Genomic DNA, 8,721 nt, shown 5'->3' on the forward strand with positions numbered 1-8,721 from the left:
TGGAAATCAAAAAGGTTGAGACACCTTTATTTGCCAATCGCTTTGACCAAAAAAGTTGTCGTCCACTTTTTGGTTTAATCCCTTTTGGCATTGTGATTTCGTGCTCCATCCGTGTTTGTGTTCTAACACTCGTTCATTGTATCTTGGCATTTCAAACGGTTAATCTTTAACCCCTAAGGTATATTTAATCTCATCAGTAGGTTAATTATTTTATATATCGTATTTCCATGTTTGTAACCATGATCCTTTTCGGTTCGTTCTTGGCGTTGCGTTTTATCAATTATAGATCTAATTAATAAATATATATATATAAAACCCGTTTTGATAAAAGTAAAATTGGCACCACTGAAATGCAACATAATTATCCCTTTATCATGGCATCAACATGCATCCAGGGCATGTATTCGCTGAATGATTTCTCTGGCTTCTTAATTGTTCCGTCAACGAACTCAACTTTGTTTTTGGCGAATATAAAGTTTGTCATCTCATGTGACCAATCGGCGTGGTTGCTATCGGTAAGAAATTCATTGACGTGTAGTTGTTTAGGGTAATCAGATGGCTGAAGGTAGTAAGGCGAGTCGTAGTTGATCGCAGCACCTGACCCCTCTTAGTCTTTCATTTTGTTTCGATCGACGTCACCTGCCATTCTTGATCAAGAGCCCAATCGAAATTACAAGGGGATCTTGGGTTCACGCCAACATAAGAAGAAAAATAAATAAATTGGTTTTGTGGTGGAGCTTTTAATCGTAAAGGAAGAAGAAATAGTTTTTAAGGTGTTATTTAGGGCATGTTTGGTTAAGCTTATTTTACCTAAAAAGAACTTTTTGTGAAAAAGACTTATTGACTTATGACTTTTTAAAAAGGAGTTTTTTAAAAAAAGTGTTTGGATTAACTTATAGGGTGGGAAAAACCAATAAGACAATAAGTTGTTTTTTAAAAAGTGTTTGGCTTAGCTTATTGATGTAAAATGACTAAAAACTAATAAGCGAATAAGTTGGTTCAAAAAGTCACAACATCTTAACTTTTCAAAAATGACTTTTTCTCTTATACAAAAAGTGATTTTGAAAAGTCCTTTTAGGTTTGCCAAACACAAAATCTCTTTATTAACTTTTTGAAAAACTAATAAGTCAATAAGTTTGTTCAAAAAGCTTAGCCAAACATGCCCTTAGTGGTCTTGGTTGAATCTTTGGCTAAAGAATTATGGGATTATTATTATGTTCATACTCATGGAGCACAAGAACAATACAAAATATATAGACCTACAAAAAAGGAAAATAGGAAAATAGATAAACAAAGAAAAATAAAATATTTATAAAATCCTGTCACTACAAAGAATTTTCGCAATGGTGTGTGGAGTGAAGGAGGTGCTCCGGCAGAGTGATGGTGGTGCGACGGTGCAACGGTGGAGTGAAGGAGGTGCTCCGGCAGAGTGATGGTGCACTGCAGTGGTGTGTGGTGCGGGGTGAGAGAGAAGTAGGTGGTGGAGGGAAAATGCCCGCTAAAATGAAAAAGTAGAGACCATTGTTCTTTTATTCCCTGTCCGTCTGATCTAATATCAATCAACGGCCCAGATGATGTTAAATTTTCGTGTCCCAGATCAAGACCTTTAGCTAAAAGTGTCGCCATTAATGGTTGTATTTCTTGTAGTGTGTAATAACAAACTTATACTCTAGTTTTGTGTTTTATCCTATCAAAGAAGACATATCCAAAGCTTTAAGAATGTCTAATGACAACTTAACTCGATCCCTCAAGAGATAAGAAGTTGAATATTTGCCACCAAAATCAGATCTTTTCACTTTTAACCGTGGTGTTGACATTTATTCACCTTTTAGTCCGATAATTAATGAGCTTAAATAAAATTTGTAGCAACACAATTTGAATGTGAATTCTTCACTACACAAAATATTCCCAAGTGAAGTACACAAATTTTGAGATGTTACAAATGCAGTGGTTTTCAATAACTTTCCAAAGTTAGAGAGACTAAATGACCTAAATGAGCAACAATTTCAAGATATGACATCGAAGAGGCTAATATGGTAATGATATACTGAAGCCAGTAGTGGATCCATGATTTTTTTCTAAACGCTTCATTTTTTAAGTGTCCGAACATAAAAAATACGGAACGGTTCGACGATTCGGGTCGGGTAAAGTTTATAACATATTAAACCCTAACTAGATCAAACCAACAACAATTACTACCATGTTTACCCTAACAACTTAACTGCAGCATCAAGTAAAGTAAAATTAAAACCTAACATATTTCTACCTATTCATTGAAGCTCATCACACACTCTGCGTCACACTATAAATGTGAATATTAAACCCTAACTAGATTCAAACTGATAGCAATTACAGGCATTAACTACATAACTTACAGTTTATAATGGTGGCTGGAGAGTGGAGAAGGGGTTGCAGCGACCGGTTGCCGGCTGCGTGACTGCTCCGGCGAGTGGCTGTAGAGACTAGAGTGGAGAAGGTGGATGAGTGGTAGTAATAATGGTGGATGAGTGAGTGGAGATGATGTCTGTGTGTTTTGGTTTGAGAGTAAAAAGGAAAGGGGCAAAAGGCGAATAAGAACTAAACCCTAAGTCCCTGATTTGTTTTTCACTTAAAAAAAAAGAAAAAAACGCAAAAAAGGGCAAAAAACAAGTTTAACAAGACTTGAACATGCGACATCAAGTTACGCAATGCAGACATTAACCAGTGAACCACTGTACACATTTGTTTATAGGGTTCCTCTATAAAATATTAAGGGGTTCCTTCGGAATATTCTATATACGTTAACACTATAAATTACGGATCGAACAGGTTCCCGGTAACCCCTAGCTCAACGTAAATCAGCCACTGACTGAAGCATAGAGCCATCGATCAAGACATTCGAATCTATAGAAGATGATTGTGTGCTTGAATTAATACGGTTTGATGATTCAAACATTTTTAGAATGAGTAACCTTCTAGTGCTTCCACCTCAAAAAAACGTATACAATTCGTTTTAGTAATAAAAGAATTAACGAGGACATATGAACAAACATATATTGTATCATGTAAAAATAATGGGGATATATAAAAAAGTGATGAGAGTCGCAATAACTTTGTTATTTAATGAAACACTAACTACAACAATAAATAAGAGACAGACGCAACAAACTTATAAAAAGGACAAAACATCTAGATAAGAGATAAGGATAACATATAAAATACTAGATATATAAACCTTATCACAAAAGTACTATGATAGTAAACATTATCAAACACTATCTGAACCGATTCCATTGTTTGCTACTCTTATCTTATCTGAAACTTGATTTCCTAATATATACCACTTCGATTTGGACCATTATGTTAACTCCCATTATGTTAACCCCTATTAAAACTTAGGGGATGTTTGTTTATATTTTAATTTAATGAGTCTCTTAATGGTTCAGACATCTTACTTGTTCAGCACTTAATGGTTTAGACTATTTGTTTTGTGAGCAGATGTCTGAATGATTACATTTGCCTCTGAATGATTAAGTTTTATACAGAGTCTGAATGGTTAAGAACTCTAATCTAAATTGGTGAAGGGTTAAACATTATACTGCTTCTTAATGGTTCAAACATCTTACTGGTTTAGCACTTAATGGTTTGGACCTCTTACTGATTTAGCACTTAACCATTCAGAAGTTGTCAAACAGCCCTTATTTAACAAATATATAAAATAAACATACCACTCATAGATGTGAGGAGATTAGGGGTGTTCAAAAAAATCCGGATCCGAAACCGAATCCGAAATATCCGAAAATCCGTATCCGAAATATCCGAAATTTCGGATATCCGAAAATTCGGATATCCGAAAATCGGATAATCCGAATTTTCGGATTCGGATTCGGATATGAATTTCAAAAATTTCGGATAATCCGATTATCCGATATCCGAAAACTAATTATTTTTTTATAAATATATATAGTATATGAGCATTATATTTTGTTTGAAGTATTGTAAAAGTTAGTAAAAAAGTAGTAAATAATTGTATTCGTGTGAATTTATGATTGTTTTTAGTTTTAAATGTTGGAAAATTTATAAAATCGAATATAAGTTTAGTTTTAATCTATACACGAAACAAATTTTTTGATTTTTTTTATAAATTCGGATATCCGTTTGGATATCCGAATCCGTATCCGAAATTTCGGATATCCGAAAATCGGATATCCGAAATTTCGGATACGGATTCGGATATCAATATTCACTATCCGAAATTTTCGGATATCCGGTTTTCGGATATCCGAAAACCGGATAATCCGATCTTGAACACCCCTAGAGGAGATACACCATAAACATTTAACGCGTTTTATAGCCGTCCACGACCCGATAAGGATATAATTTATTAATAAATTAAATAATTTAAGCAAGTCATTTCCAAGAAAATTCCAACACCACCTTCAATCGTGTTTTGCGGTTTTTTAATTGAAACCGTGTGACCCAAACCAGAAGTAAAAGACTTTCTGCATCAAACCATAAAAAAAGGTTATAATCAGAATTTTGCACTTAAATTTATCTATATTAAATTACGTCTTACTCCTTCATCTTGATACAACTTACTATAATTATTGTAAATATGATTATATCTTAACGTGAATATCTTAAGAACTATAACTTATAAGTTTAGGACTGTAGTAGCCTTATTCATTAGTGGTTATCATTTATATCCAACTTCTAAGGTAAATAAAAGCTAGGTTCACACTAAGTCTAGTAGTTGCTCACTATAGATGTTGAAACATCAACACTAGCCGTTACCACCTAGTGCATCGATCGTCCCATCATTAGCAAAATAGCCATTGATTTCGTCATCGTACTAGCCACGAGCTTAATCTTCATTGTTCCATATCCCAAAACCCTAGCTATCGCTAAAGAGTCAAAATCCCAGTTGCAAGGGCCTAAGAGATAATACCAACAAAATGTTGGTGAGTTTAGTGTCATTAAGTTATTTTGGATAACCGGATTTACTTTGAGACCAAATGAGAAATCATAATAACCATTGGTGCAAGTAAGGAGGTGTAGAGTACACACTTGTCCAAAACTGTTGTAATTTTTGGATCCAATGAACTTGGGGGGTTGAAGCAGGTAGAGCCCCATTGGAAGGGTGTCACACCCCGACCACGTAGGACAACAAACCGTGGCGGAAACGTCAGGGAGTGTTGCAACAGAATAATTGTTTCACAACCATGGATACAAAAATAGTTTCGTTTTATTGATAAAATTAAACATTACATTGTCTTGACACAAAACAAACAAGTTAAATATCGACTATCATTGTTATTATGTCACTAAGGCCTTGTCCAGATCATATGTGACGCATGCATTCTAGAAATCACATCAAGCAACAACACCTGAAACATATGTAAAAACAAAGTCAGCAAAGAAATGTTGGCGAGTACATAGGTTTTATAAGTGTATTGGAAACATGGCTCGTTTATATGTTGCAGTACTTTATTAGACTACAAGAGTCAAAATACAAACCTTGTTTTGAAAAGTGTATTGCAACATAATTAACCAACTCAAATCAAGTGGGTTATAGTTTGTAAAATCCCGTAGCCATGCTTCTTAACCCAAAAACATTTGTTGTAGAAAACCAACTTGTAAAATATCTTGTAAAACCTCGTTAAAAACTCGTATGGTTTATATCTTTTAGAAAACATCGTTTGTGTGACGTCGTTTCAAAATCGTTTACCCAAATGAACTAAATAACGCCACGGTACGTAATATGATGAGAACACTTATATATAGGAAGTACCAGCGGCGTATCCACCATGCTTTCATCACATTACACCCGTCCCATTATCTAATCACTAACCAAAAACCAATCGTTTATCCAATTTGTTTAACTTGTTCAAATCGTTTCAAAAATCGTTAACTCGTTTAAAATCGTTTAAGTCATCCTTGTTTTAATTTGTGAAAACTATATATGGTCATCTCGCTAACAACATTCAAACCTTTGTGACTAGACCACCTCGCTTCTCGCTTCTCGAGTTAACAAACCACCAAAGGGTAAGTTAACAAACATCAGATTTAGTCGTTACCCACAACCCCCCACACATAATCATGGGTGCTGTAAAATAACGGGATTTGTCAGATCCTATGGTACCATAACCTAATACTGGTCGGTTCGGCCAAAATTAATGAATGTCATTTGTTATGTAACTACAACCAAAAAGTTTTGTTCACTTTATTGAAATCGTTATTAGTTTTGTATAAACAATCTTAATTGTTTTTGAAAAACCATTGTTTAAACCTTGAAATCATTTTGTACATATGAATCACCCCAAAACAATTGAAAATAGGGGAACTATGTACTCACATGAAGTGCAAAGTATCCACAATCAATAGAACTTCCAACAATCTCAAGCAAATCAAAGGAATCAAGTAGCACCTAGTAATCGAACCACTAGTCAAACAATAGACGCCTAAATCGGACGATCAGATAGAATGAGGTCTTGTAAACCAAATGAGTGTTGGAACTCATTTGATATGGTTTAACAAAGCCTACATCCTAAATTGAAACCTAACCCAAGTGCTTTCAACCCATCGCGACCCATTAAGGTAGCTTACGCTACTTTAACGCGTCGTGCGCGTAAAACGCGTTTGAGACGTCTAACTAGTCCTATGACAAGTATTATATGCCAAAACATGTTTAATTATGTTACATAATTAGTTATATGACAAAATTTTGGGTTACATATGCTTAATTACCAATTATGTATGAAAAGGGTATTTTGGTAATTTACCTAAGGCATATAAACTACTTATCATACAACTACTTAAACTCGGTGACCATAAGGTATAACCTCGGAAGGTTATTCTCTATGCTACTATGGTGACTAAACATGTTTGGTCGGATCCTAATGATCGACCAAACGGGTTGTGGTCGGAAGTCTAAGTGGGTGTTTAGTCCGCTTGACTTACGACTCTACACAAGCACTAATCTAAAAAGTGACGAGCTAAACATGCTAGAACATGTTTAGTTAAGTTAGAAAACAGGTTTTGATATCAAAACAAACGGTTTTGATATCCTAGAGTAGTTTGGTTACAAAATACGCGTAAATGCGCATTTTGGCCGAAACTACGACTCGTCACTAAGCCTAGATAACGTGGTAATCAGTAGGTATAGTTACTAGGGACTATAACCATCGTGATTACGCTCACGTTATGAAGTTCAAACGAACTTTGCATTGACCATAAACTGGTCAAAGCAGAAAGTCAAACGCAGTTTGACTTTAACGATAAAAACGAATGAAAAGAACGAAAGAATACTTACAGAAGGTCCCCGCAAGCTCTTGATCCGATTTACTCTCAGGTATGAAGCATACACTTCAACTTAGAGAGCCAAAATCAGATTCAAGTGTGAGTTTGCAAGGAAATGAAGGTGGGTATTTATAGGAATTCAAGAACCGTTAAGATCGTTCATCGAAAACTGAGCTTTGATCTGGACCTTACATGTGTGCCCATGGTTTTCTAAAACCATGGGAGCCCATAATATGAGTCATAATGGACTAGGTTCATTGAATACCAGCCCATGGTTTTGCAAAACCATGGGTTAAAACCATCAACACTTCAAAATGGACTAGGTTCATTGAATCTGGTCAGAAATTTAAAAAATGGTCCCTGCACTTGTAAAACTTGATTTTTTTTGCACTTTTAAGCCCCGTTAACCCCATTTCAAGGCTGTAAAATAAAGTTAAAGTATAGGGAACTCAAAACATGCTCAAAAATATCTCGGATGTCGGTTTGTTTGGTCGTACGGTTGCGTTATTCGCTTAATTACGACGGAAGTTGTAAAGAACGCAAAAACGATCCAAATTAAGCGACGAATGGAATTTTATCATGCCAAACACTAAAATAAAATATTTTAATGCTTACATAAATTTTTGGATGTCCGGATATATTCAGAACGTAAGATATGCGCGAAAATGCAAACGTGTGCACTTTTTGACGCTTTTAGTCCCTATTGATCAATAAAGTTTATTTTAGCATACCGAACCCCTCAAAGCCTATTTCTAAGCTATGTAAAGGTTATTTAGGTTATGTTTAACTTATGATCAAGTTCCGGAATGTTCGTTACTATACAAATCGGTATAGTTTCACAGTTTGACACAAATAGTCCCTACGATTGAACAAACTTGATTTCAACACACCAAACCATCCAAAACTTATTTCTAAGTTATGTGGAGGTTATTTAAGGTATGTTAAGCCTATTTCACTATTCCGGAGTGTTTGTTGCATTAAACTGGTTATATTTACGCATCAGTGCGCGTACAACCTTCCAGAAAGCGATTTAGAGCTTGAAATTGGAATCTAATTAAATTGCAAAATCACCAAACACAAATACACATATAATAGCACAAAAACACATATAATAACACCAAAGCACATTGTTTTATTAATAATCAACATTGTTTTACATTGAACCACGACTATAGAACACAGTTGTCACAAAGGGGTTCTAAAGGAGCTATGCCCATTTGGTGGAGCTTTGGATGCAACGCACCAAGCGGGGTCTAAGGGCAACATCCCTGGTGTTGGTCTCGCTTCATTAGAAATATATCAGATTTGAACGGCTAGTGAAAAGTTGAAAAGGAAAATGATCCTCAACGTTGCTAGAAATAAGTAACAAGTTGCTAGTTCTAAGGGTTACAAAGGTCATTAGCAAATCTCTACTACTAAGTAGAAACTTTGTAGTGCGATAGG

At 35.1% G+C, this 8,721-nt stretch overlaps 1 long non-coding RNA gene across 1 annotated transcript; it reads right to left on the reverse strand.

Moving 5' to 3' along the window:
• Window positions 1-292: 292 nt before the first annotated feature.
• On the reverse strand, window positions 293-3,102 carry LOC110911918. The gene is made up of 2 exons (XR_002577462.2): window positions 2,376-3,102; window positions 293-682 (listed from the first exon to the last, which is right to left on the reverse strand). It is a non-coding gene; the product is annotated as an uncharacterized LOC110911918 (long non-coding RNA).
• Between the last annotated feature and the right edge of the window lie 5,619 nt (window positions 3,103-8,721).

Source organism: Helianthus annuus, chromosome 15, assembly GCF_002127325.2.
Source record: "Helianthus annuus cultivar XRQ/B chromosome 15, HanXRQr2.0-SUNRISE, whole genome shotgun sequence".
NCBI lineage: Eukaryota > Viridiplantae > Streptophyta > Magnoliopsida > Asterales > Asteraceae > Helianthus > Helianthus annuus.